The following is a 27,687-nucleotide window of genomic DNA, read 5'->3' as shown; positions in this document are numbered from 1 at the left end:
ATGGACGACTACCTGAGAGAGCTCACCCTGGGCTGGCTCTCGGATCGCCAGCGTGAGTTCTTGGCGGAACCCATAGGCCTGGACGAGATCAGAGATGCAATCAATCAGATGGCACCTGGAAAGGCCCCCGGTCTGGACGGGTTGCCCATGGATTTCTACAAGGCCTATATAGATATCCTAGCTCCGGTGCTCCGGGAAGTTTTTCTGGAGGCACATGAGTCTGGTGCGCTCCCCCCATCAATGCAGGAAGCGCTGATTACTTCTCTACTGAAACCGGGTAAACCGCCTCATTCTTGCGACTCTTACCGCCCTCTTTCTTTAATTAACTGCGACGCAAAAATTCTGGCCAAGGTTCTAGCCAACCGTTTACAGTTGTTACTGGGCGGTCTGGTGCTGTCGGATCAGGCTGGGTTCGTTCCTGGGAGAGCCACTTCCAATAATCTTCGGACGCTTTTCTCCATTATGCACAATGTAGACCCTGAATTGCCATTGGTGGCGGTCTTCTTGGACGCCACCAAGGTCTTTGACTCCCTGGAATGGGACTATCTGCACTGTATCCTGCGCAATATGGGATTCCCGCTGGGCTTCACACGCTGGATCGATATCCTGTATGACCGGCCGATCGCTAGGGTGGGGATAAATGGGCGGATATCGGAGGCTTTCGCGATCTCGCGGGGCACCCGTCAGGGGTGCCCACTATCCCCGTTATTGTTCGCGGTGGCGATGGAACCGCTGGCTGCCCGGCTCCGACAACATCACCGAGACAAGGCGTTGCGTTGTCTCCAGAGAGAGGTGCTAATCTCCTTATATGCGGATGACATCACACTATACATCCGCGATCCCGCCACTAACCTAAATCCCATCCTTCGGGAGTTTATTCGCTTCGCGGGTTTGTCTGGGGTTCATATTAACTGGGGCAAGTCCACTGTCTTTCCGCTTACCGCGTCTGCTCAGCCATTCCAGCTGGAATACCCCTTACGCTGGGAGGAGGATGAAGTCAGATACCTAGGCATACTTCTCTCTCGTGATCGGGAGGAGTTGATGCGGCTGAACTATGGTCGCACCTTTGACCACATTCAGACCTGCGTGGCCAGGTGGATCACGCTGCCTCTCTCCCTCGCAGGCCGAGCCTCCCTCATCAAGATGGTGGTCCTTCCTAAGCTCCTCTACCTCTTCCTAAATATCCCCTATTACCCTGGCCGGTCCTTTTTTCAACTCCTGCGCTCTGAGCTTATTCGACTGGTCTGGGGAGGAAAGAGGCCCCGTCTCAGTTGGGAGACATTGACTCGCCCTTTCGTGCAGGGGGGGTTGGACCTGCCGAACTTTGAGCTGTACTATTACAGCGCACAAGCCCACTTCGTTCACCACTGGATCCACCCCACTCCCTTCTTACCACAGACAGCTGTGGAACATTGGCCGGCGGATCCTATCCCACTGACAGGGGCGATATTTAGTGCGCCAGAGACACGATCGACATATCGCACCACCATTTCCAGCTCCATTCTAGCGTGGCGATACATAGCGAAACTCACCGACACGACACTGCTCTATTCTCCATTGCTTCCCCTGGCATATCACCCCCTACTGCCCCTCTTACAAGAACAATTGTTTAAAAACTTTATGGCCAAATTCCATATCAAGACGTGGGGGGATCTCTATCATGATGGCCTCTTCCGCTCCCTGACACATTTCTTCAATGACGCTGCCCCAACCTCCATGGACACATTCCTTTATATCAGGCTTCGTAGTGGTATCCGAGCACTGACGGGGGACTTCCCTAGCGAACCACCTATTTTAGAGCCCCTCCATCAACTACTCAAGGCTGTCACTCCTTCACACGCGGTCTCCACCCTATACCACTCATTACGCACTTCACCAGATTCCCTGCCTTGTAGGGCACGGGCCAAATGGGAGGAAGAATTGGGTCAACCCATAGATGACGAGCTTTGGAGCTATTGTTGCTTGCAAACCGAACAAATCTCCTCCAGCAGTAGGTTTAGGGTGATTCACTATAAATTCCTACATCGGCTGTATTGTACTCCGGCGCACATGCACAGGGTGGGTCTCCGAGAGGAAGATCTCTGCTGGCGCTGCCATGCTCCCGCAGCAGATTTCCTTCATACGGCATGGGGATGCCGTGAATTAGCCACTTACTGGCAACATGTATATTCCGGCATTTCAGAAATGATTGATGTCCCTCTTATACCCTCTCCGACGCAGGCACTATTGGGCTACACCAAAACTATTAAGAAGCCGGTTCGTAGATTTGTCACTATCGCCCTTCTCATGGCTAAGAGACTCGTAGCCTGTAGATGGGGGAGGGGTAGAGCTCCCAAATTTAAGGATTGGATCAAAGACATGCTTCATTGTCAGGACAATGTGCTTCTATACGCAGAACTCCTCCCTTCCGCATCCCGGCCAATTGACATTTGGGGTCCCCTTCAAACGTATCTGTTGTCACACCTGCAGATATAACTCACTCTTTCCACCCCGTCAACATTAGATTTTCATGCAGTTCGTTGTGAGGCTACACCCCAACTGAGGAGGCGGGAATTATTGGGATGTCGCCAAGCAACGAGACCTTAGTCCCCCTCTACCTCTCTTGTTCTCCGGCATGGATGTATCTCATGGTACTGCTATGTTGCGCTGGGTGTTGGAAGGGGGGGGAGGGAGTAACATTACACAGTACTGAAAGTCGCCTTTACACGCCCGGGGTATACTACTATGAAACGATTACTGACTGCGAAGTCTTCCATGGTAGATATGACCTGTTCTTCGAGTTTGCCTCCTATTATCACTGTTTATATGCCGCAGCCGGCCCCTAGAGGGTTGTAGGCAGGCAGCTGTGTTCAACTCTAAACTCCACCTTCGTACCAGGCCGCCGGCCACTTGTTGGTTGTAGGCATGGGGCTGTGTAATGTGTAATCATGCTGAATAAAGGTTTTTGAAATACAAAAAAAAAAAAAAAAAAAAACAGCTATAATAAAAGACAAAGGGTAGCTGCTGAACTTCGAGTGATTCAACCAGATATGGTTTGTCTACAAGAAACCTATGTACCGTGGGGTAAACGTAAAATTTTAGCGGAAATGGGTTTTGTGCTTCTAGCAGCTTCTCAGCAATCTATATCCACCCGGGGAGTGGCGGTATTAGCTAAACCTGCTATGCAAAGTACGGGACCGGTATTGGCTGACAAGCTGGGGCGGTGGCTTATCGTAGAATGTTCAATAGGGGAAAAAGTATTTACGCTTTGTACTGTTTACGGCTCCAATTTTGATGAAGCCTTGGTGTTGCAAAAACTTAATGTGGAGCTTGCTTTATGGCCCACCCCTTTGGTGCTATGTGGAGATTTTAATATCAGCCTGACTAATAAGGAACTTCAGTCGGACACGCAAAATTATAATGGTAGGAAACCTAGGGTTTTCAAGGCACTATCTCATTTACTTATGGATCATGGTTTGGTTGATGTATGGGATTATCTTTGTCCACTTGATCCTAGCTTTACATTCTATTCCCATCCCCATCAAAAGCTAGTACGACTAGATTATTTTTTTGCTTCGCCGACATTATTCACAGAAGCTAAAATCCTAGTTTTTCCAAGAATTACATCTGACCATGCACCAGTAGTCCTTGATATACCCACATTAGGTTTTTATGTAAATCTACGAACTTTTACTTTTAATAGGAAATTGCTTCTGGAAAAACTTTTTATAGATCATATTAAAAACTGGATTAAGGTTTTTTTTCAAGATAATCGGCATTCAACCTCCGCTGGAGTCCTATGGGATGCCTTTAAGACCTAGAGGGGAGGTCCTGAGTTATGGATTGTACCAGCAAAAGAAAGCTAAGCTTGCAATGCAGGAATTGTATATCAAGCTTAAGGCTGCGGAAGAAAACTTAGCACAGGGGATTTGGGCCAAGAATGATATTATTGCTCTACAGACTAAGGTGGCGAGATGTAGGGCTAACATTAATTTATCCTGGAGCAAGGAAATCGCTGCTAAATATCTAGTATATAACAAGGAATGCTATGAGTATGGAGAAGGGGTCGGGCGCTGCCTGGCTAATAGATTACCAGGCTAATAGATTACGCTCTAAGGAAGCCACCTATAGAATAGCTGGTATGAAGAACCAGTTAGGTGATATGATCTATGATTCCCAGGAAATTGTTCAGATCTTTTTTGAATTTTATGAAAATCTCTATTCGGGAAAAGAGACAGGGGTATATACAGGGGACTCAGCAATACAACACCTGGTGGAACGAATCGGTCAGGAGGAGGCAGAGATTTTGGAAAGCCCTATTACTATGGCAGAGTTAGAACTAGCCATAAATAGTATGGCGATTGGTAAGGCAGCGGGCCCCGATAGGCTCCCGTCGGAGGTGTATAGGGCTTTCTTTCAGGAGATTAAAATAGATCTATTGGCCATCCTCCAAGCCGCTCAAATGAGAAATGCACCGCAATCTTGGGACGAGGCCAACATTGTTATTTTTAGGAAAAAAGATAAGCCACTGGATTTGCCAGGGTCATATCACCCGATCTCTCTCATCAATTGTGATGGGAATATTTATGCTAAAATCCTGGCGAATAGGTTAGCAAAGGTTATCTCACCTTTGGTCTCCCAAAGACAACATGGATTTATTCCCGGCTGGGGGACTGTGAATCACATTAACAGAATTGTGACGCTCTTTGACATTGCGCAGGTTGAGGCTAGGGATTTAGGGCTGATCCTATTAGACGCCGAGAAGGCGTTTGATCGTGTGGCGTGGGATTTCCTCTGGGGGGTTATGCAGCGGATGGGTTTTGGTCAGGGTTTTATCCAAGCTGTAAAAGTATTATATCGATCGCCCACGGCTAGGATCTGTTCTATGGGTCGGGTATCAGACCCCATAAAAATTTTAAGAGGCACACGGCAGGATTGTGCTTGCTCTCCCCTGCTGTTTGCCCTTTATATTGGCAGTATTATTTGACCTATTATGCCCTTACCTATGTTAGAAAACCAGCTCCCTATTGTAGAAATACTATTTATTAATTTCTTCCATACACTGTCAACTTCCAGTGGTTTCAAAACGTATTCCAATTGCGTAATATTTTTTAATATATCTTCCAATTTCAACGCTTTTGTCAGGTATGTAGGTGCAACAATGTTGCGCCTTCAGCATTTTACAGACTCCGCCCTCTTTTGTCAATAATATATCAAGAGCAAGTCGATTTTGCAAAACCATAGATCTGATCGCAACCATTTCTGTATTGATCATCAAAAATCCTCCAGCAGTGTCAGTAGATAACCGATCTACTACTGTAGTTTGCTGACACATTTTTCGTGAATTCAGAATTACTCCCACTGAAGGAATCAATACACTAAAAATGTCACCTATTATTTCAGAAAAACTAGCTCTTTTTATACTTGTTACTTCTTTTGCGTCTTCTTTGCTTCCAGTGATTCTTTTCACATGATACACTTTTGGGAATACTATTCCAAAATAGCAGCTCCCGTACCAGTGATCAGGCAGCCTGAAATAGGCTTTATTGCCACACACGTAATAAATTCCAGGAAATACTGGATCTGTTCCATCTTTTAATCCCCATCCCCCAATAACTAAGAAATTATGTTCGCATTCACTGGAACCAATAAATACATTGTTATATTCAGTCTTTAATCAATGGAGGCAGATCTTCCCTTTCTTTTCAAAGTCCAAGGACATAGCAGCATGAGTCTTGCCAGTTTTATAAATTTCATCTTTCTCAGCCCATTGAGGTATCTGTGGTCTCGGTTCAGAAGCTGTTCTTTGGAAGTCCTGTCTCCTCTGCTCAACTAAATTCAAAAATATATTTTCTTCTTCATGTAATTTACATGTTAAAGTGCGCTTGTGTGCTTCAGCTATATCTATTGTTTTCATAGTAAGAAAATATTCTCCCATAACCTGTGTGTCTTTAGTACTAAGAACTGGGTTCATGCTTTTCCGCATAGGAACCTCAGGAAAAATCACATCTACTTTAGAGTAATATTATTGTAATTTCCCTGTTCTATAAAACAAACTTGCTAAAATACTACAGGAAATACCATATGTTAATGGAATATGATGATATTTTACACCTTCTGCTACCGATGCAGGTAATTTCATACACATATAACAATCACTAACTTCCATAGTGTCCACAAATTGCACTAATAACTTTGTAAATACATTTAAAGCAGTGTCATTATCTGTCACAGTGTGGTACACATCTAGCTCATCCGGTGCTTCTAAATCTACTTTGTCTCCTTTTGTCTTATTCTCATCTAGTGCTTCTAATGCTACCCTATTTCTTTTATTGTTAGCTACTCTCTTATGCATTTCTGTGTTATTACTTTCTTTTGTAACCATCAAATAAGGGATGGCTACTGTTAGTACTAACCAAATTATGAGTACTAAAAATATACTACATATGCATATTCTACAACATCTTTGTACACAATTTTGTTTTGGTTTTCCAGCAGCCCTATCATCAGCCATTTTGAGTTAAGAAGATTTCTCTTCTTTACTTTCGAATTATTTGGGAAATTCAAAATTTCTTGGGGAACTTTCAGATTGGTCTCACTTCTTCAACAATCTGTTCTGCATTTATTTCTTCATCACTTTCTTCATTTAAATCTAAATTCTCGAATTCTTCAAGAATTACATAGGTCCATTAAGGACCCTTGAACTTATTGTTCAGTACTTTTAATCTTTGGCTTCTTAGTTTGGGCTTACCGGTAGATGTCCTGGACTGACTAGAAATTTCGTTTACCTGGTCAGGTTCTTCATTAATTGTCTTGAAATGATACTTTAACCTTTTCACACCACCTGGCCAGTTATCACCTCTTCTGACCCTTTTTGCTTGCACTGCACTGTCACTGTCTTCGAGAGCTCTTTTATTTTCATTAAGTTGTGGCACAATTTGGTTGTCTTCGTTTTCAGAATCCCTCTCTGTCTGACCCTGTTCAGGGCTTACTTCTGTAACGTCCTTTTCTGCCTGGACACGTTCTTCTTCCCTAGTCTGACCCTGTTCAGGTTTTATCTGGAGTTTCTCTTCTTCTTCTACCTGAACTTGTTCTTCTTTTCCTAACTGGTCCTGTTCAGGACTTACTGCACTTTGGTTTTCTGCAGCCTGAACATGTTCTTCTAGACCTATCTGTCCCTCCTCAGACTCATGAATGGTTGCATCCACTTCTGTCTGAGTAGATTGTTCACTCCATGTCTGTTCCTGCTCAGGTTCTCCAACAACTGTATTTTAACTTTCCTGAGCTTGTTCTTCTATACCTGACTGGTCCTCCCTACTCTCCTGTCTCTCTAAACGGATTTGGCTTCTTGTTCTCACATTTACTTCAGGTATATCAACCACTGGTATCCAGTCATCCTGACTTATGCTCGGTTGTTCTTGATCAGCTACTTCAGGATCTGTTATTCTATGTCCTTCAGCTGTACAACCTTCTGCAGCCTCAACTGCTTGAGTCAGATGGGGTCCTTCCTCGTCAGGTGCTGGTACTCTCTTAGTGTGGCTTGCATGAATCCAATTAGGCAAGCCTGCACACTTCACTGTTGTTGTTGTAACCAATATAACCTGATGTGATTTTTTCCACCTGGGTGCTAGGCACGACTCTCGAGCGTGATTCTTCACTAGCACCCAGTCGACGGGATTTAGATCATGTGCTTGATCCGGCTGCCTGGTTACTGCGTCCTCTCCAACCTGGTGAGAGATAGAATGCACTAGGTCAGCCAGTTCTCTGCAATATTCCAATACCGAATCATCAGTTATATTCAACAGTTTGTGTCCTGGTATACATGCCTGCCTCATTGCTCTTCCCATGAGTATTTCATTGGGACTCAATCCTGTATTCTTGTCAGGAATGCTTCTGAGTCCCATCAGAGCAAGAGGTAAAGCATCAGGCAACTCCAATGGGGTGGATCCACATACCTTTGCCAGTCTCGTTTTTATAGTGCCATTTATTTGTTCTACCACTCCAGAAGCCTCTGGGCGATATGCACAGTGACGTTTTTGTTCAATTTTAAACACAGATTAATCAAATTATTTCATTATTAAAATGAGACCCTCCATCTGATTCCCAAGCTACTAGAAAACTGAACCACGGAATCAGTTCTCTCATCAAAAGTTTGGCAACTGTTATACTGTCATTTCTTCTAGTAGGGTATGCCACCACCCACCGTTAAAACAAACAAACTATAATGAGTATGTACTTCAATCCTCTGCAAGGTGGCAATTGAATAAAGTCAATTTGTAGCCTTATAAATGGGCCTTCTGCTTTTCTAATTTTTCCCATACAGACCACTGTTTTCCTTCCTGGATTCAACTGTTGACAAGTTAAGCATCTCTGGCATAGACTCTCTGCTACACTTCTGAATTTTGAATTACACCAATCCTGTCTAAAGAGTCTGATCAATAGCATCCCTGCCTATGTGGGTGTCTCTGTGATGCATCCTAGCCATTTGTGAAAGCATACAGTCTGGCATTACTGGCCTGCCCTCTAGGTCAATCCATACATCATCATCTGACCTCTTTTGGCACCCTACTTTCACCCATTCTTCCTTTCATCTCTGCCTCATCTTGCAGTTGTCTTACTTCTTCCCATGTTTCCAATCCTGAGAGTAACATAAGTTGGCAGCTAATTCCATATGTTTCAATTTTCTTATTTATCGCTGATTTATTTCTGACACAGTATTGGGCAACCTGGTCAGCATACCAGCTGACACATAGTCATCTCCTGACTGATGTGCGGCACACTTGACCAAAGCCACTTCTTTTGACAATTGTATTGCTTCAAGCAGTTCTTTTACGAAATTTCCATTTTTAATTGGGGATCCTGAAGAAGTCAAGAAATCCCTCTGCATCCAGAGTTGGCCAAAATCATGCACAACCCCGTAACCATACTGGCTATCAGTGAAAATGGTTACTTTCCAATTTTCCCCAATTTTGCAAGCTTTAATTAAAGCTATCAATTCGGCTACTTGTGCAAATTTGACTCCTGGCAAATAGGATGCTTCGACTATTCCAGCCAATGTGCTACTTGTGCAAATTTGACTCCTGGCAAATAGGATGCTTCGACTATTCCAGCCAATGTGCATACAGCGTAAGCAGCACTTAGCCCTCCCTCCTCATGGTGCATACACAAGCCATCTAGAAACAGCTCATGTTCGGCATTCTTCAAAGGTTCTTCCTGTATGTCTGGACGGGGCTTGGTGCGAAGTTCAGTCACATCCAAACAATCATGCACGACCTCATCCTTCACCTCTTCTCCATAGACATCTGGTAACAAGGTGGCAGGGTTCAGCACGGTACACCTGACTATTGTCACATTTCCCACACCTAAGATGATTCTTTCGTATTTAGGCATCCAACTAGGAGTGAGATATTGAGTTCAAGTTCTTGTTAAAAGAATCTCAACTGAAGGTGAAACATGCACCTTTACCCGATGTCCCATTACAATTGATTCGCTTTGCTCCAGACTCATGCAGGTTGCAGCTACTGCTTTTAAACAACCAGGTAAAGCTGAGGCTACAGGGTCCAAAGTGGCAGAGAAGTATGCCATTGGTTGTCGCATCAAACCATGTCTCTGGGTTAAAACTGAAAGTGCACAACTATTTCTTTCACAACAAAACAGTCCGAATTCTTTTGAGTAATCTGGCATACCTAAAGCTGGGGCTTCACACAAACATTTTCGTAAGTTCAAAAAGGCTCCCATGATTTCGTCATCCCATTATATAGGATCTTTTGCTCGCTTCTTGGTCATTTGTATTAGGGGTTTGGCTAGCATTGAAAACCCTACAATCCACTGCCTACAGTATCCTACAACTCCAAGGAACATTCTTATTTCTCTCTGAGTTTGTGGCAATTTCATTTGTCTTATTATTTCTATTCTTTCTGGGGTCACTTTCCTTACTCCGCGTTCTATTTGGATTTCCTAGGTATTTGACTCTTGTTCTGCAAAACTGTAATTTGTTTGGGGACACTTTATGTCCACCATCTGCCAAATGATTCAACAAGGCAATTGAATCAGTAACACAGTCATCTCTTGTCTTAGACGCAACTAGTAAGTCGTCAATATACTGCACCAATACTGACTCTCTTGGCAATACTAAGCTTCTAGGCACTTTTTCAATATCTGATTGAAAATTGAAGGACTTTTAGTGTACCCTTGAGGAACGCGATTCCAAACTAAAATATGGTCCTCAAATTTAAATGAAAAAAGATATTGGCTGTCTGGGTGTAATGAAATGGAGAAAAGGGCATGGCATAGATCGATTACAGTAAACCATCCTGCCTTCCATGGTATCTGGTACAGTATCACAGCTGGGATGGGCACTACAGGGCAACAAGGTACAACAATTTTGTTTATCTTTCTTAGGTCTTGAACTATCCTATATTTCCCGCTAGGTTTCTTTATGCCAATTATAGGTGAATTACAGGGACTACTCATTATTTCTTTCAAAATGCCTTGTTCAATCATTCGATCAATTTCTGCTGCAACATCAGCTTTAACTTCAGGACTCATTTTGTATTGTCGAGTGTTTGGGTAAACTGCACCTTCCTTCACAGTTACTTTTACTGGGTCTACATTTGCCATTAACCCTACATCTTTTCCTGTAAAATCCCACACATCTGGATTTACTGTCATTTTGACCTCGTCTGGTAAGTCGTCTTTTGCCATCATGGAATACATCTCGTCTACCTCTGTGCCTTGTTTAGCTAACATGATTTTATAGACTCCGTCTTCATCTGGGGTTTGGATTGCAACACAGTCCAGTGTGTAAAATATTGTGCAATTCATTTTGCACAGTAGATCTCTTCCTAATAAATTTACAGGACTGGAGTCACACACCACAAATTTGTGCATTTCCCTGAAATTGCCAATGCGTACCTCCATGGGTTCTGTATTAGGGGTTCTAATCTGTTTATTGGAAACGCCCACTACTTGGATCGCTTCACCCGAGAGGGGTAGGTTTGGAATGTCTGCTGTTCTCACAGTAGAACGGGTAGCACCAGTGTCCAATAAGAAGGTAATGTCCTTTCCTTCTACTTTACCATCAACATATGGACCTGGCTGATCTACCGGTAAGGATGCCCCAAGTACGCACTCCTTTTCCTTCCCCCTCAGGCACCTTCATTGGTCGCTGTCATCGAAATAAGGGTCCTGTAAAAGAAATTGCGAGGATACAGAATTTTTCTTACCACTTCCTCCTTGAAATCAGGTGTCCGCACTGTTCTTGGCCTGGTTCACAAAATTTGGCATAGGGGCAGGTGGCAACTGACTCTGTAGATTTACAACCTGCTGCGGTTGACTCATTATCACCTCATTCTAAGTCTGTGGATTTAAATTTTGATTTGGGCCATTATTGTTCTGTATATTTTTACACTTGTTTTTCCAATGTCCCAATTTTCCGCACCCACGACAAGGAAACTTTTTCTTTGCCTCCTCTCTACTCATTCATCCCTTTTGTTTTCCCCCATTATTTTCATTTTGGCCTTGCCCCTTTCCTTGATTTAGTTGGAGTTCCTGTTGTTCTGCTAATTTTGCTTCCGTTCACATCACCCTTTCATCTAATTTCTTTCGTTTATTGTCAATCTCATCTCCGCAATACTTTGCGAATTTGAGAATATCGTCTATGGGTCTCGCTTGCCAACACAACATGTGTTGACGAATCATGTCTCCAATTTCTGGTTTCAATCCTGTCACAAATTGATACACAAAATGTCCCATATCTTTATCTCCAATGTTCTCAAAAGCACTATACTGCTTAAATACCTGCAGTAAGCCTTCATAATAAGTATGTACGGACTAATTTCTGTCCTGGGTCGTTCTATCCATCTTTAACCAATAAATTTCTTTTGGAGGAATTTTCTCTTTCAAGAAAGTGATCACCTGGTAATATTTCTTCATTACCTCTTCTGAAGGGGCTCCTGATTTCTCATCTCTCGGGTATTCATCACTCGGCCAATCAACAGTAATTTTACATTCTGTCCATAAATCAGCAGGCACCACTATGTCAAATAAGCCATCCAAATCTTTTAACAACACTTTAGAAACGTTCACAAATCTCTCAACTTGCCAATACAACTCAACTGGCTTTTCTCTTAACTTCGGCAAATCATTTGTAAATGATAAAATATCCTGTCTGGTCCACGGAACATGTACATATCCTCCTCCAGGCACCTCTCTCATTGGACATAATCTTTCTACCTTTCCTGTGCCTTTCATCAAAAATTCAGAAGTTATTCGATTGGCGTGTGCTTCCCTTTTTCGCATCCATCTAGCTTTCCATTTATCCAGGTCGCCCCATTTTTGTAAAATGGTCATTAATTCTTTAACCTGTAATTTTCTTCCAGACATATTCATATTTTCCAGGTCCTTATCACTGAATTCTGCTCTGTATGGTTTCTATAATACCTTGGATTTCCCTATTTCAGGTCCCATTTCAGAAGCTAGGTCTGTCAATTTCTCATGGAATATTTACATATTTCTAGTAATACTTCTGCAAATGAACAGTAACTCTTCTTCATTGTAAATATTTAGCCTGTCTAGTCCCATGTTCCCAGCTATCATTTCTTCTAATTCCACTTTCAATTTGTAAATGTCCAGAATTTTCAGTGGCTGTTTTGGCTTTTCTATTCCCTGTGCCCATCTCTCTGGTTCTTCTGGGGATACTATTGTGGCACACTTGACTCCTGTAGATGTTTCTATTTGTACTTTCTTTGAACAACTATGTGTAACTCTTCTCGGGATTTCATTTATCTGACCTCTTATCGGTAAATCCATTAAGGATATCACCGAATCACATTCGCTGTCTTGACCATCAATTATTATATTCTCTTTTCTGGGTTCAATTGTCGGTGTGGACATGACTGGTGGTTTGTGAGCGATTGTCTTATCTCCATATAATGGAACCACTGGACTTCAGGGTTGGTACTCAATTGGGTTATTTTCTGTATCAATTCCTCTCTATTCTTGTTTATTGCCTCTCTTTCTTTTTCCTGAAGTACCCTTCCATTCGTTGGGTCATGTATAACTTGGGGAACTAATGGTGTTCTCCAGACCGGAGCACTAGGAGTAGTTCTACTCAGTCCCTCTTGGTAAGGTGGAGGGTTTTTCATTAAAATGTCCTCCCAAAAATCATCTTCCAACTCTCCACTACCTGTCATCGTTAAATGTTTGGTGTTCTCTGTCCACTTGCTTCCTAACTATTCCTTGGCCATTAGTACAGGATATAATCCCTCAGCCACCATTGCTAGTCTCCATTGTTTCATTTGATTATCTTGTGATTCACGTGGTAGCCTAGGATAAAACCCTCTAAAGCTTCTGCTACTTCTGGATCTATCATGCTCAAATGCTTCAGTCTCCCACTCCTCTAAAGCTTCATATTGGGTTAATCTTGGTTGGGGATCCAATTAATTCATTCTTAAGCTCAGGTTATGTAGAATTCTCCGATTGAACGTACCGTATTCTGGAAAAGCTAGCACTCCATCACTTTTTGTATATTCTATCCAATTTTCTAACCATACACAAGTATGATAGCCTCTTTCCATCATCATGTATGATGCAGGCGTTTTCAGGGGAGGGATAAGAATTCCCTCTCTAGTCTTAACAGGTGTATCCTTCTTAAAATAATTTTTTAATTTTCTGCATAAATGTCATCTTTCTTTTTTCTCAGTACATTTTAGGTGTCGATCCTTTTATATATTGTTCTCTGGCAAACCCTAAATACGGATGTATGACGTTACAACGCACACTATTACAACGCATGCACTTACAACGCATTTTTTACAACGCATAATCCATTACAACGCATGACATTACAACGCATGACACTACAACGCATTTTAAAAAAATACCTTTACAACGCACTACCATTACAACGCATACTACCTTTACAACGCATACCATTACAACGCATAATATTAAATTACATTTAAGGTAAGTATTAGATAGTATAGGGGTAAAAATTACTATTCTAACTCCAGGGGGTGCAACAGTAGGGTAAGTGTTGGATAGTGTAGGGGTAAAAATTACTATTCTAACTCCAGGGGGTGCAACAGTAGGGTAAGTGTTGGATAGTGTAGGGGTAAAAATTACTATTCTAACTCCAGGGGGTGCAACAGTAGGGTAAGTGTTGGATAGTATAGGGGTAAAAATTACTAATCTAACTCCAGGGGGTGCAACAGTAGGGTAAGTGTTGGATAGTATAGGGGTAAAAATTACTATTCTAACTCCAGGGGGTGCAACAGTAGGGTAAGTGTTGGATAGTATAGGGGTAAAAATTACTATTCTAACTCCAGGGGGTGCAACAGTAGGGTAAGTGTTGGATAGTATAGGGGTAAAAATTACTATTCTAACTCCAGGGGGTGCATCAGTAGGGTCAGTGTTGGATAGTATAGGGGTAAAAATTACTATTCTAACTCCAGGGGGTGCATCAGTAGGGTAAGTGTTGGATAGTATAGGGGTAAAAATTACTATTCTAACTCCAGGGGGTGCATCAGTAGGGTAAGTGTTGGATAGTATAGGGGTAAAAATTACTATTCTAACTCCAGGGGGTGCATCAGTAGGGTAAGTGTTGGATAGTATAGGGGTAAAAATTACTATTCTAACTCCAGGGGGTGCATCAGTAGGGTAAGTGTTGGATAGTATAGGGGTAAAATTACTATTCTAACTCCAGGGGGTGCATCAGTAGGGAAAGTGTTGGATAGTATAGGGGTAAAAATTACTATTCTAACTCCAGGGGGTGCAACAGTAGGGAAAGTGTTGGATAGTATAGGGGTAAAAATTACTATTCTAACTCCAGGGGGTGCATCAGTAGGGTAAGTGTTGGATAGTATAGTGTAATATTATGCGTTGTAATGGTATGCGTTGTAATGGTAGTATGCGTTGTAATGGAATGCGTTGTAATGGTAGTTTTTAAAAATGCGTTGTAGTGTCATGCGTTGTAATATCATGCGTTGTAATGGATTATGCGTTGTAAAAAATGCGTTGTAAAGGTAGTGCGTTGTAAAAGTTGCGTTGTAAAGGTTGTTCCCCCCTAAATACCTTCTGTCTGGTCGATTCCCTATCAATGTTGGATCGTGTTTCCACATATAAAACCCACTGTCAATTATTATTGTAGCTTCTATTTTCCTAGCCAATCAGAGGCTCATTTTTACTCTAATGCTTGACCAATGCCAGCACGGCTTCTTTTCTTTCGACCAATCAATTCGTTTCCACGCTACACGTTTAGCCAATACTAGTGCAGCTTTTCTGTGACGTCAGTCTCACTCCTTACTACCGACCCCTCCTTTACAATTTTGCGTCAGTCACATGCCTGCTGTTCCAACCAATCCCAGCGCGGCCCTTTGTGATGTCAGTGCAGCACCCGCAGCTGACCACTCCTTTGCAAGGTAACAAAAAAACGTACTTTTCTTTCAATTTACATACAGAATTCATTAATTGACAACATAGAAACATTCGCTACTCTGTTTGCTCCACTAAAATCAGAAAGTCAATTTACTTTTACTGCGAATAAACCTTTCTGCTTACTCTTCACACACTACGAGTAAAACTCTTCCACTTACTCCTCACTAAAGCGCCGACGAACCTGCTACTCCTTCGGTATTACCCTTTCTAGGTGATAAAAGACCAAAGTTTCACCAGCGAACTCTTTGCTATCATTCACTCTCACTTTTATACAAAATAATCCCTAAAGCAGCACTGTCAATCTTGCATAGCCCTACAGTGTTATCTTTAGCAAACGAGTAACCTCACTGCAGTGTGGTTTCCACTCACCACCCGCTATTCAATATTCCCGGGAATTTTCAGACAACATAAAATAAATACAAATGGGTTTGTTAATACATAATCAATAATTCCAATTCAAAAATGTTCACCTAACTAGTTAATAAAATAAACCATAGTTCTGCTACCAGAAAAACTGATCCAGCTGGTTACCAACTTCAGGTACTAAACTATCATATATTCACTTGGGCCCATAAACACACATTTATTCATATAGGCTAGTAGATACCGCTGGGGTCAATTTCTTGTGCTAATACCTGTAAGATTAATTTTATCTATTTATTTCTTACCAAACCTCTTGATCCAATATATTTTCCTCTGGTCAATGGACCTTTTTGTTAACTAAATAGATGAAAATTACATATAATAACTTTCTTTAAATAACCACATACTCTGGAGAGTTTAAAAGTGTATCTTGCAAATTCAAGTGAGCTAAAACCAAAATACAGTTAGAACACCGTTTTCTTCAAAGAGAGGAAGGGAATAACATTTGATTAGATTAATCGTTAAACAAAATTATTACGATGACAGAACCTGGATATGGAGGAAGCAGAGAGAGCAGTACAATGACATACTACACAGAATTATAGTTACCTAGAATGGTGTGGAAACCAACCCCTTGGCCAAGGAATTGGAAAGGGCCCCCTGGGACAGATCAGGCGACAAAGGCTCAGGATAGGATTCAGGACAGGATAAATGACCTCTTCTAGATACGACGCCTACGTCACACCCCTTTGACACTATCTTCCGCCTCAATTCTTCTGCGATCTTCTTCTATTATGTGCCTCCTCGATTCTTCCGTGATGTTCTTCAAATTACTGGCTCAAAAGTTCTAAGTCTGGAAATGGATCTTCTTCAGTATTCTCTTAATTCTCGTACAGCATCTCGGTCTCTCAGCATTCTCCGTCTCACTGTGTGTACTAATCTAACTAAACTACCTCAATTATACCTTTCTAATGGCATGTACCACCCCTAAATGTTTCAAGTTTATGAACCTCCTAACTCTGATTGGACAGGAAAAGGGGAGATGATCATCACACCATGCTAAGTTTAATATTTTTCTTTAAGCTCATTGTTCTATGTTCCCGCCCTTTAATTTACTTTCCCATGGTTTATTTCCCACCCGAGTTCACATTTTTATCAATCAAAAATATACAATTTAATAACGTCTCCATTCACCGGACATGAAGATGAGTCTGTTCCCAGGACAAACAGAGGTCACGGCCTTGGATGAGTTTCAATTCTTTCGTCTTGGTTCCTGGCGAGTTTGCAAATATGCATGTGCAAGGGACACGAGGGGTATGGACATCTGTCATCCTTTGAGGCCCAAAATACGAACTAATAAAGAAGTCAGAAAGAGACATGTTAAATACAAAATAAAATGATTTCACTGTATACCACCTATCTCTACTCTAACCCCTTTTATTTATATAAATATTTCACATTAGCATTTTATTAAAATTGCAGGGTTTAGTTTCAGCTTAAGCATGCGCATTAACATGTGAGTTCCAAGCGGCCATTTTGGAAGCGATTGTGCAGCTGCAAAGATTTTGCTCCAAAGCATAGGTATGTCATTTCTACATAGATTTAGTTGACGCATGCGCAGTGAAAATTCCCGCGTTAGCAGCCATTTTAATCACACTTGGTTTACTTGTTAGTACGCCACATAGGCAAGCTTCCCTTAAGCTTAACTGTACGAATTTTCTGATGCAGTATTAGTATTTATGAACACAATTATTACGGTATTACAAGTTATTTGAGAAGAATTCTTCTGAGCAAGTCTCTTTTATACGAGTCCTTGCTCCATCACATCCTTGCCGTTAGATCAGTCAGGTACATTTATTGATGGGAAAGTAGAAGGAAAATATATCACTTTTCTATTGGACCCTGGTGCCACCCGTTCTACTGTGAGAACAGCAGACATCCCAAACCTAGCCCTCTCGGGAGAAGCCATCCAAGTAGTAGGTGTGTCTACTAAGCAGATTAGAACTCCGATTACTGAACCAATGTAAGTGCGCATTGGTAATTTTAGAAAAATGCACAAATTTGTGGTGTGCGACTCTAGTCCAGTAAACTTGCTAGGAAGGGACTTATTGTGTGAAATGAATTGCACAATTTATTGCACACCGGATTGTGTTGCTATTCAGACCCCTGATGAAGACAGTGTCTATAAAATAATGTTGGCAAAATAAGGCACAGAAGTAGATGAGATGTATTTATTAATGACAAAAGACGACTTACCAGAAGAATTAAAAACAACTGTGATTCCAGAAGTGTAGGATTTCACTGGAAAAGAAGTGGGATTAATGGTAATTGTAGACCCAGTGAAGGTGACTGTAAAGGAAGGTGCAGTTTACCCTAACACCAGACAATATAAAATGAGTTCTGAAGTCAAAGCAGGAGTTGCTTCTGAAATTGATCGAATGATTAAACAAGGCAATTTGAAAGCAATAATGAGCAGTCCTTGTAATTTACCTACAATTGGTCTCAAAAAGCCTACCGGAAAATACCGGATAGTACAGGATTTAAGGAAGATTAATAAGATTGTGGTACCTTGTTGTCCTATAGTGCCAAATCCAGCAGTGATTCTGTATCAGATACCCTGGAATGCGGAATGGTTTACAGTAATTGATTTATGTCAAGCATTCTTCTCCATTCCTTTACATCCAGACAGCCAGTATCTCTTTTCATTTAAATTTGACGATTGTATTTTAGCATGGAATCGAGTTCCTCAAGAGTATACAGAAAGTCCTTCACTTTTCAATCAAATTTTGAAAAAGGGTCTAGAAAGCCTAGAAATTCAGTTCTAGTTCAGTATATCGATGACCTACTCATTGAATCAAAGTCTCAAGATGACTGTGTTACTGATTCAATTGCATTATTAAATAATTTGGCTGATGGTGGACCCAAAGTATCCCCAGAAAAGTTACAATTTTGTCGAAACGGGAGTGAAAAATCTGGGACACCAAATAGAAAGGGGAGTGAGGAAAATGATCCCTGAAAGAATAAAAATAATAAAACAGAGGCAGTTGCCACAAACCCAGAGAGAGGTCAGAATGGTTCTTGGTCTAGTGGGGTACTGTAGGCAGTGGACTGTGGGTTTTTCTTTATTAGCAAAACCTTTAATGCAGATGACACGGAAAAGAGCAAAGGACCCAATAGTTTGGGATGACGAAAGTGTGGAAGCATTTGTAAAATTACGAAATTGTTTGTGTGAGGCCCCTGTCCTAGGCATGCCTGACTATACAAAATAATTTGCACTATTCTGTTGTGAGAGAGGGAATTGTGCACTCTCAGTTTTAACCCAAAGTGAGCTGATGTCCTGTAGCATATTTCTCTGCTACTTTGGATCCTGTGACTTCAGCATTACGAGGTTGCCGAAAAGCAGTAGCTGCTACATGTATGAGTCTAGAACAAAGTGAGTTCATTGTAATGGGACATCCAGTAAAAGTATATGTTCCACATTCAGTTGAGATTCTTTTAACAAGAACACGAACACAGTATCTTACACCTAGTCGGATGACTAAGTATGAAAGAATCATTTTGGGAGCTGAAAATGTGACAGTGGTTAGGTGTACCGTGTTAAACCCTGCTACCCTATTGCCAGATGTACATGGAGAAGAAGTGAGAGCTGAAGTTGAGCATGATTGCTTAGATGTGACAGAGTTATGCACTAAGCCCCGTCCTGACATACAGGAAGAACCCCTAAAAGAATCTGACGATGAGCTTTTTGTAGATGGCTCATGTTTGAGGAATGAGGAAGGAGGATTAAGTGCAGCTTATGCTGTATGCAAAATTACTGGAGTAGTAGAAGCATCCTGTTTACCAGGAGTCAAGTCTGCACAAGTAGCCAAATTGATAGCTTTAATTAAAGCCTGCAAAATTGGTAAAAATTGGAAAGTAACCATATTTATTGATAGCCAATATGGTTACGGTGTTGAGCATGACTTTGGCCAGCTCTGGATGCAAAGGGGTTTCATGACTTCTTCAGGATCCCCTATAAAAAGTGGGAAATTTGCAAAAGAATTGTTGAAGCAATTCAATTGCCAAAAGAATTAGCAGTGGTCAAGTGTGCAGCTAACCAGTCAGGAAATGACTATGTGGTAGCTGGTAATCGATACTCTGACCAGGTTGCTCAATACTGTGCAAGAAATAAAATGGCAATAAACAAGTGGAATCAGCTGCCAACTTATGCTATTCTCAGCACTAGAAACATGGGATGAGGTGAGACAACTGCAGGATGAAGTGGAAGTGAGTGAAAAGGAAGGTTGGATAAAGAAAGGATATAAAAAGAGGGCAGAAGATGACGTGTGGATTTATCAAGATGGCAGACCAGTCATGCCAGACTGTTTGCTTTCACAAATGTCCAGAATGTATCATGGAGACACACACGTAGGCAGGGATGCCATGATCAGACTTTTCAGACAAGATTGGTACAATCCAAGATTTAGGGCAGTCGCAGAGAGTCTTTGCCAGTTAGATTTCATACAATTGCCACCATGCAGGGGATTGAAGTACACTCTTGTCATAGTATGTTTATTTTCACGGTGGGTGGAGGCTTATCCTACTAGGAGAAACGACAGCATAACAGTAGCCAGATTATTGTTGAGAAAGTTAATTCCGCTGTTTAGTTTTCCAGTAACTTTAGAATCAGCTAGAGGATCTCACTTTAATAATGAAATAATTCGGTTAATCTGTGAAGCATTTAATATTGAACAAAAATTGCACTGTGCATACCGCCCAGAGGCTTCTGGAGTGGTGGAACTAATGAATGGCACAATCAAGTCAAGACTAGCAAAGGTGTGTGCATCCACACCACTGTGTTGGCCAGACGCATTACCTCTTGTTCTAATGGGACTCAGAAGCATTCCTGACAGAAATACGGAACTGAGCCCTCATGAAATTCTCATGGGAAGAGCAATGAGACAAGCATTTATACCAGGACATAAACTGTTGAATATAACTGATGATCTGGTATTTGACTATTGTAAAGGATTGGCTGACCTAGTGCGTTCTGTCTCTCACCAGGTTGAGCAGGGACAGACAGGCATAGAAGAACACGTTCAGGCTGCAGAATAACAAGGTGCAGTAAGACCTGAGTAGAACCAGTTAGGAGAAGAAGAACAAGTTCAGGAGGAAGGAAAAGAACAAATCGAAATAAGATAGAGAGGGACTCTGAAGACGAGGAAAATCAAATTATGCCACAACATAACGAAAATAAAAGAGTTCTCGAAAGAGACGAGGAAAGTGAAAGTGCAGTGCAAGTCAAGAAAGTCAGAAAAGGTGATAACTGGCCAAGTGGTGTCAAAAGGTTAAAATATCACTTAAAGACCATAGTGAGGAACCGGAACAAGTAAATGAAGTCACTAGTCAGTCTGGGCAGTTGACTGAGAAAACTAGACGAAGAAGCCGAAGACTGAGAATCTTGAACAATAAGTTCAAGGGTCCTGAATGGACCTATGTGATTCTTGAAGAACTCGAGAATCTAGATCTAAATGAAGATAGCGACGAGGAAATAATTGCAGAACAGACTGACGAAGGAGAAGTGAGACCCCCTTGAAGTATCAAAAGAAATAAAAATCATAAAATACAGTGAAGAAAAGAAGAGAAATCTTCTTAGACTAAAATGGCTGAAGATAGGGTTGCTGGAAGTCCAAAATGAAATTGTGTAAAGAAGTGCTGTAAAATCTGCATATGTAGTATTCTATTAGTAGTCATAGTTTGGCTATTTTTAACAATAGCAATTCCTTACCTTATGATAACAGATAAGAAGAATAACACCGACACTAATGAAAAGTTAGCTAACATAAAGGGAGATAGAGTAGAATTAGATGCACCAGATGAATTAGACTAACATCACACTCTGGCAGATAACGACACTACTTTAAATGTATTTACAAAGTTATTATTTCAGTATGTAGACACTATGGAGATTAGTGATTGTTATGTATGTATGAAACTACCAACATCAGTAGCAGAGGGCGTTACATACCATCATTTACCGTTGACATATGGTATTTCATGTAGTATTCTAACCAGTTTATTTTATAGAACAGGAACATTACAGTATTATTATTCAAACTTAGATGTGATATTTCCAGAAATTCCTATTTGAAAGAGTATGAATCCAGTACTTAGTAGTCAAGATGCACAGTTTATGGGTGAATTTTTCTTAACTATGAAGTCAATAGATATAGCAGAGGCACACAAGAATAATTTAACATGCACATTACATGAAGAAGAAAAAGTATTTTTGAACTTAGTTGAAGAAAGGAGACAGGTCTTCCAAAGAAAGGCTTCTGAAAAGAAATCCCATGTTCCACCATGGGCTGAGAAAGAGGGAATTTATACAGCTGGCAAGACTCATGCTGCGATGTCCCTAGATTTTGTTACGAAAGGGAAGACCTGCCTCCATAGATTGAAGACTGACTATAACAGTGTATTTATTGGTTCCAGTGAGTGTGAACATAACTTTTTGATTCTTGGAGGTTGGGGACTAAAAGGGGGAACAGATCCAGGGTTTCCTGGTGTTTACTATGTGTGTGGGAATAAATCTTATTATAAGCTGCCTGCACGGTGGTACGGGAGTTGCTATTTTGGAATAGTATTCCCTAAAATGTATCATGTAAAAACAAATCACTGGAAGCGATGCAAACACTAAAGAACTAACACGTAGAAAGAGAGCTAGTTTTTCAGAAGTAGTAGGTGATATATTTAGTGCATTGATACCTTCAATAGGAGTTATTCTGAACTCACATAGGATTTGTCAATTGTCCACAGAAGTTGATCGTCTATCGACTGATACTGCTGGAGGGTTCTTAATGATCCATACAGAAATGGTTGCAATTAGGTCTATGGTTTTACAAAATCGTCTTGCACTTGATATATTAGTAGCAAAAGATGGAGAAGTCTGTAAAATGTTGAAAGAACAACATTACTGCACCTATATACCAGACAAGAGTATAGAAATCGGAGGATATATTAAAAATATTACAAAAATTGAAGAAGAACTGAAATCACTGGAGGTTGATAGTATATGGGAGAAATTAACAAAGAGTATTTCCTCAATAGGGACTTGGTTTACTAATATAGGTAGGAGTTTTATAGGCCTAATAATCCTACCAGTAGTGGGAATAACCATAATAGTCTTAGCAATAATGTTATGGTGCAAATGCTGTAGAAATAGAAAAAGATATGAAATAAATGAAAAAGGAAAGAAAAGAAAGTATGAAGACATACAGTTAGAAGAAATGAAAGGTGAATTATACAAAAAGATGAAAAGCCTAAAAGAAAAAGATGGGAATGAGAAGATTGGAAAGGCAATTGAGATATACTAAATTTGGCATCTGGTGGGATGGAGTGGTGACGTTTGCTGCACTGCAACAGACATATGAAATGGCAGTATCAGAACACTTCCGTTATGCACAGATTCGGCATGCTCTGCAGGCCAACATCCCGTCAGGCACGGAGCTACCTGGGGCATCACCGCTCGAGGACACCACCTTCTCCCCGGGGCCAAAGTGAAAAACATGTGAGGGGACCATGGGGCATCCCGGCAGCTCGGGGACCACCACGTGCCACCTTAACATAGAAGAATGTGTGCACCAGGCACTAACCTATGTACATGGGCTTGTTTTACTTCTGAAGGTGGGCTATCTATAATGTCTTCACAACAGTATGAAGGCTACAGGTAATATGATATTAAGCACCTTCAGACCTTGGTTATTTTAAGTGAATAGTTGATCTTTGGAGAAGTTTTACATAGAATGTTCACTGTTCTTAGTTGATACTTTTTAATATTCTGTGGTGTATTTCTCATGAGAGTTTCACTTTCTGCAAAGTGTGGTACATAGTACACTCTCTCCACAGAGTAAACAGTGTTCACAGTACCCACTTTTTTATTTATATCTACTTCATTTCTCAATGTTGGTTCGCTCACTGTCAGGGTTTTGATACAGGTAAAGACTGTCCATAGTAGGACAATAATTAAGTAACACGGCTTCAGTATCGGAAGGAACTTAGGGGCATATTATCAAGCACGGTGTTAAAATTTTCGCCGCTTTAGCAGCAGAAAACTGCCGCTATGGCGGCGATAATGGGCTTGATAAAATGCCACAGAAAATTCCAATAGTTGACACCAGAACATGGGCTTCTATGGGACTTCTCAAGGGCATATTATCAAGCCCATTATCGCCGCTTTAGCGGCAGTTTTCTGCCGCTAAAGCGGCGATAATTTTAACGCCGTTTCTTGATAATATGCCTCTTGGTTTTCCCTGAACAGTTGTACTCAGATTGAACACTGTGTACAGGCTAGGTTACCTGTTTGTCTGTGTACCCATGAATTGCGGTATAGGGTCAATGCTGCACATAACTTGAGCTTGCCTTACCTGTGGGAGTTGTATATATGCTAACAGTAATGATGCTTTATATTATTCTGAGCTATTTTGCACGTACTTTCATAGCTCTAATGTTATACCCTTTTATAGAGCAATGTGTGCAAAAGAAGGTTGGATGATGTCATCAGTGATGTCATCAATGATGTAATTTGAGATGTCATCAGTGATGTCATAAATGATTTCATAGAGCATGTCATGAGTGACGTAATATGTGAGGCCATAAGCAGTGCATGGCAGGAGTGCAACTTATAGTTAGTTCTGCTATCTATAACTGGTGAATTTCCGTGTTTTTTTTAGTTCAAAACGTTAATGTTGTCACTGACATATTCACCTGACTATAATGTTACTCTAATCTTTGTTTTTTTCAATGAATTTCTAGGGCTTTTTTAACATATACCATACGTAAAGTCAGCCCCCCGCCGCACACAGGCCAATGTTTTTTAAAAGGGGAGGAGGGCTCTGTTGCCCCCCTTCTTTAGCCTTATTAGGCCCTGGAGACCCCATCTTCCAGGGCCCTATGTGTTTTCAAGGGGAGTGGAGCCATGTGGCTCTCCTCCCCTTCCCTGTTTACGCCCTCTTTAGCCTTATTAGGCCCTGGAGACCCCATCTTCCAGGGCCCTATGTGTTTTCAAGGGGAGTGGAGCCATGTGGCTCTCCTCCCCTTCCCTGTTTACACCCTGGGGACCTCATTCCCCAGGGCCTTTTATGTAAGGGGCTGGAGCTGTGGGCCCAATCCCGAAGCCATTTTAGGCCCAAGGGAGCCCACCCCAGCAGCCAAAATGTACCAAAAAGGGGAGGGGGTCACACAGCCCCCTCCCCGAATCTCTTTAGGCCCTGTGACCCCATCCCACAGGGCCGTTTATTTTAGGCAAAGGGGAGGGGGGCTGCATGTCCCCACTCTCCAAGCCTACCACAATACTAAGGGCCTTTTTTTGTGAAAAGAGAGGGGGACTGCATGGTCACCCCACCCCAAGCCTTGTTGGGCCTTGTGAACCCCATCCCCCAGGGTCACTATTCAAATTAAAGGACAGGGGGGCTACGCAGGCCCCCCCTCCGAGCCTTTTTCTGTCCCAGGGACCCATATGCGGTGAATGCAATATTAAAGGCAGGTGCCCTGATGCGCACCCAGGGCACCCACCATCCACTTTTTGGGATCGCAGGGGCGCCCGGGCCCCTGCGGCCTCAGCCAGCTCCCGTCATTCAGCGGGAGCTGGCATTGCTCCCGCCCAGTGGGAACAGCTAGCTACTAATGCTGCTCCTTCCAAGCGGAGCAATATTTTGATTTGTATCCCTACCCGCATTAGAGCGGGCAGGGAAACAGATAAAAACTATGCTCCCAGCCAGCTGAAGCATTTTTAAATCTCCCTCCCACTGGCAGCAGACTTTGTGTTTGCTCCTGCTTGATGGGAGATTCAAAATTACTCTGATCAAGCAGAAGCAATCACAGGTTTTCCTTCCCATGCCGGTGCAGGCACGGAAACTACTAATGTCCCGGATGGGCTCTTCTGGTGAATGGGGTCCCCGTGGACATTAATGACTCAGGAAGGGGGACCTCATGCCCCCTTTCCAGTTTCAGTAATTGCGGCCCCGGGGTGGGCTCCCTGGGATTTGTAAAGACAAGGCAGGGGGTCCTCATGCTCCATCCAATAAAACAAAGAAGCTCCGCTATCATTTTTTTTTACCATATTGTGGGAGTGCTAAAGGATTGCGGCAATTTTTTTCCAATGTCTTTAGTTTTTGACCCCGGGGTGTGGGGCCAAAGGGGTCAGGGTACCCCTACCCTGTCCCCTTATATATTTTTTTTTTACATGTTCAGTACAGGGGACTAAGGGCCAGATGTACGACGCTTGCATTTTGTGAATTGCAAATTGTGTCGCTTTGCGACTTGCAAAATGCAATGTACAACAGTGTCTCAGACACTATTTGCTATTCCCAATGGGGTCACAAATTGCATGCCTCATCAATATTCATGAGGCAAGCGCAATTTGCAACCCCATTGGTAATGGCTAGCACTCCCAGGGATGGTGGCGTGCTGGGGCCAGCAGACCACCATGTCTGGGACTGCTTTTTAAATAAAGCAGTTTTCTTTTTTTAAATGCAGCCCGTTTTCCTTAAAGGAAACTGGGATGCATTTAAAAAAGAAAAATTAAACTTTTCAGTTTTATTTTTTAAGGGCAGGCAGTGGTCCATGGGACCATTGCCTGCTCTTAAAAAATATTGTCTCACACACTCACAAAGGGGAAGGGGTACCCTGGAAAGCCCTTCCCGTTTGCGAGTGGTTTACCACCTACTTGAAGTAGGTGGTAAACTACAAGTGTTTTGCGGCCATAAATGCAGTCGCAAAACAATAGTACCAGGCAGTGAGTCTCGCTATTAGGAAGGAACGCCCCTTCCTAATAGCGAGAGTCACAAATGCTATTTTGTAAGCCAGTGACTCGCAAAATAGCAGTTGTACATGCCATTACCCTTTTTGGCAGTCGCAAATGGGCCGATCTCCCGTTTGCGAGCGCAAAAAAGGGTCGTACATCTGGCCCCTAAGTTAGGACTCTTGTGAGAGAGGCCTCGAATCCAATCGTCCAGATATATATATATTTTTTACCTCAATACCTCCAAAGCTACTGAGCAGATTTACACCAAATAACAAAAAGCACAATCTGCTGACCAAGATCTAGCTTCATGCCAAACTTGGTGTAATTCCGTTCAGCAGTTTTTACTGTAGCTCTTCTTAAAGAAGTCTATGGAAAATGCATAGGTATTTGGGGTTTTTGGGACCCCATTTTTCTCAGCCCCGGGCTAGGTGCAGTGCCTATTTTATTTTCTGTGTTGTGTTCTGGCACGTTTAACAGCAGCGGTGGTGCAGCCTAAGGGAGGGTAAGGTTCCCACCCTCCCCTCCAGTGACACCAGAGCTGGTATTGGGTGTAACCCATACCCCTGCCAGTTAGTGTCTCGCCAGGTAGGGAATACGTTTTATTAAAGGGGCACATAACTGGAGGTAAAACAGAGTCAAAACTACTCTGAGGGGCACTTTGTACTGAAATGCTTATGGTATCTTTTTAATTATTGACAAGCTCTGAATCAATGTCATTGGAGAAAATAATCTAAAAGTGCAAAAAAAAAAAGGGAAAAATAAAGAGTCCATGAGTTCAATCGTTAGTCCGTCATCCCAGGATGAACAGGAAAAAAGTCTTTGGGGTCTAATGGTGACCTATGGGAACTCCCCCCCCACGCTCCCCGAACATCAGTGAAAGACCACATCATGGTAGCTGGAGTCGGTTACTTGCTGTTTGTGTTGGCTAGGGCTCCCGGCAATGCCGCCTGGGAAGCCTGCTGTTCCTTCTTGGACTCCTGCGAGTCCGGTCTCCGGGCACGGCGCCGGCGACGCTGCCTCCTCCACCTCGAGCGGCCGTCGCTGGATTCCCGATCCGAGCGCTCTCCATCATCAGCGTCCTCTGGAAGAGGGATCCCCAGAAGTTTACTCACCTCGGACAGGGAGCGTAG

At 42.2% G+C, this 27,687-nt stretch overlaps 1 pseudogene; it reads left to right on the top strand.

Moving 5' to 3' along the window:
* LOC146822865 (uncharacterized) lies at positions 1 to 27,687 on the top strand (annotated as a pseudogene).

The sequence above is a fragment of the Triturus cristatus genome, chromosome 5_2 (assembly GCF_964204655.1).
Source record: "Triturus cristatus chromosome 5_2, aTriCri1.1, whole genome shotgun sequence".
NCBI classification, from domain to species: Eukaryota; Metazoa; Chordata; class Amphibia; order Caudata; family Salamandridae; genus Triturus; species Triturus cristatus.
Note: the sequence above shows the minus strand (reverse complement) of the source record. Positions and strands in the feature narration are given on the sequence as shown.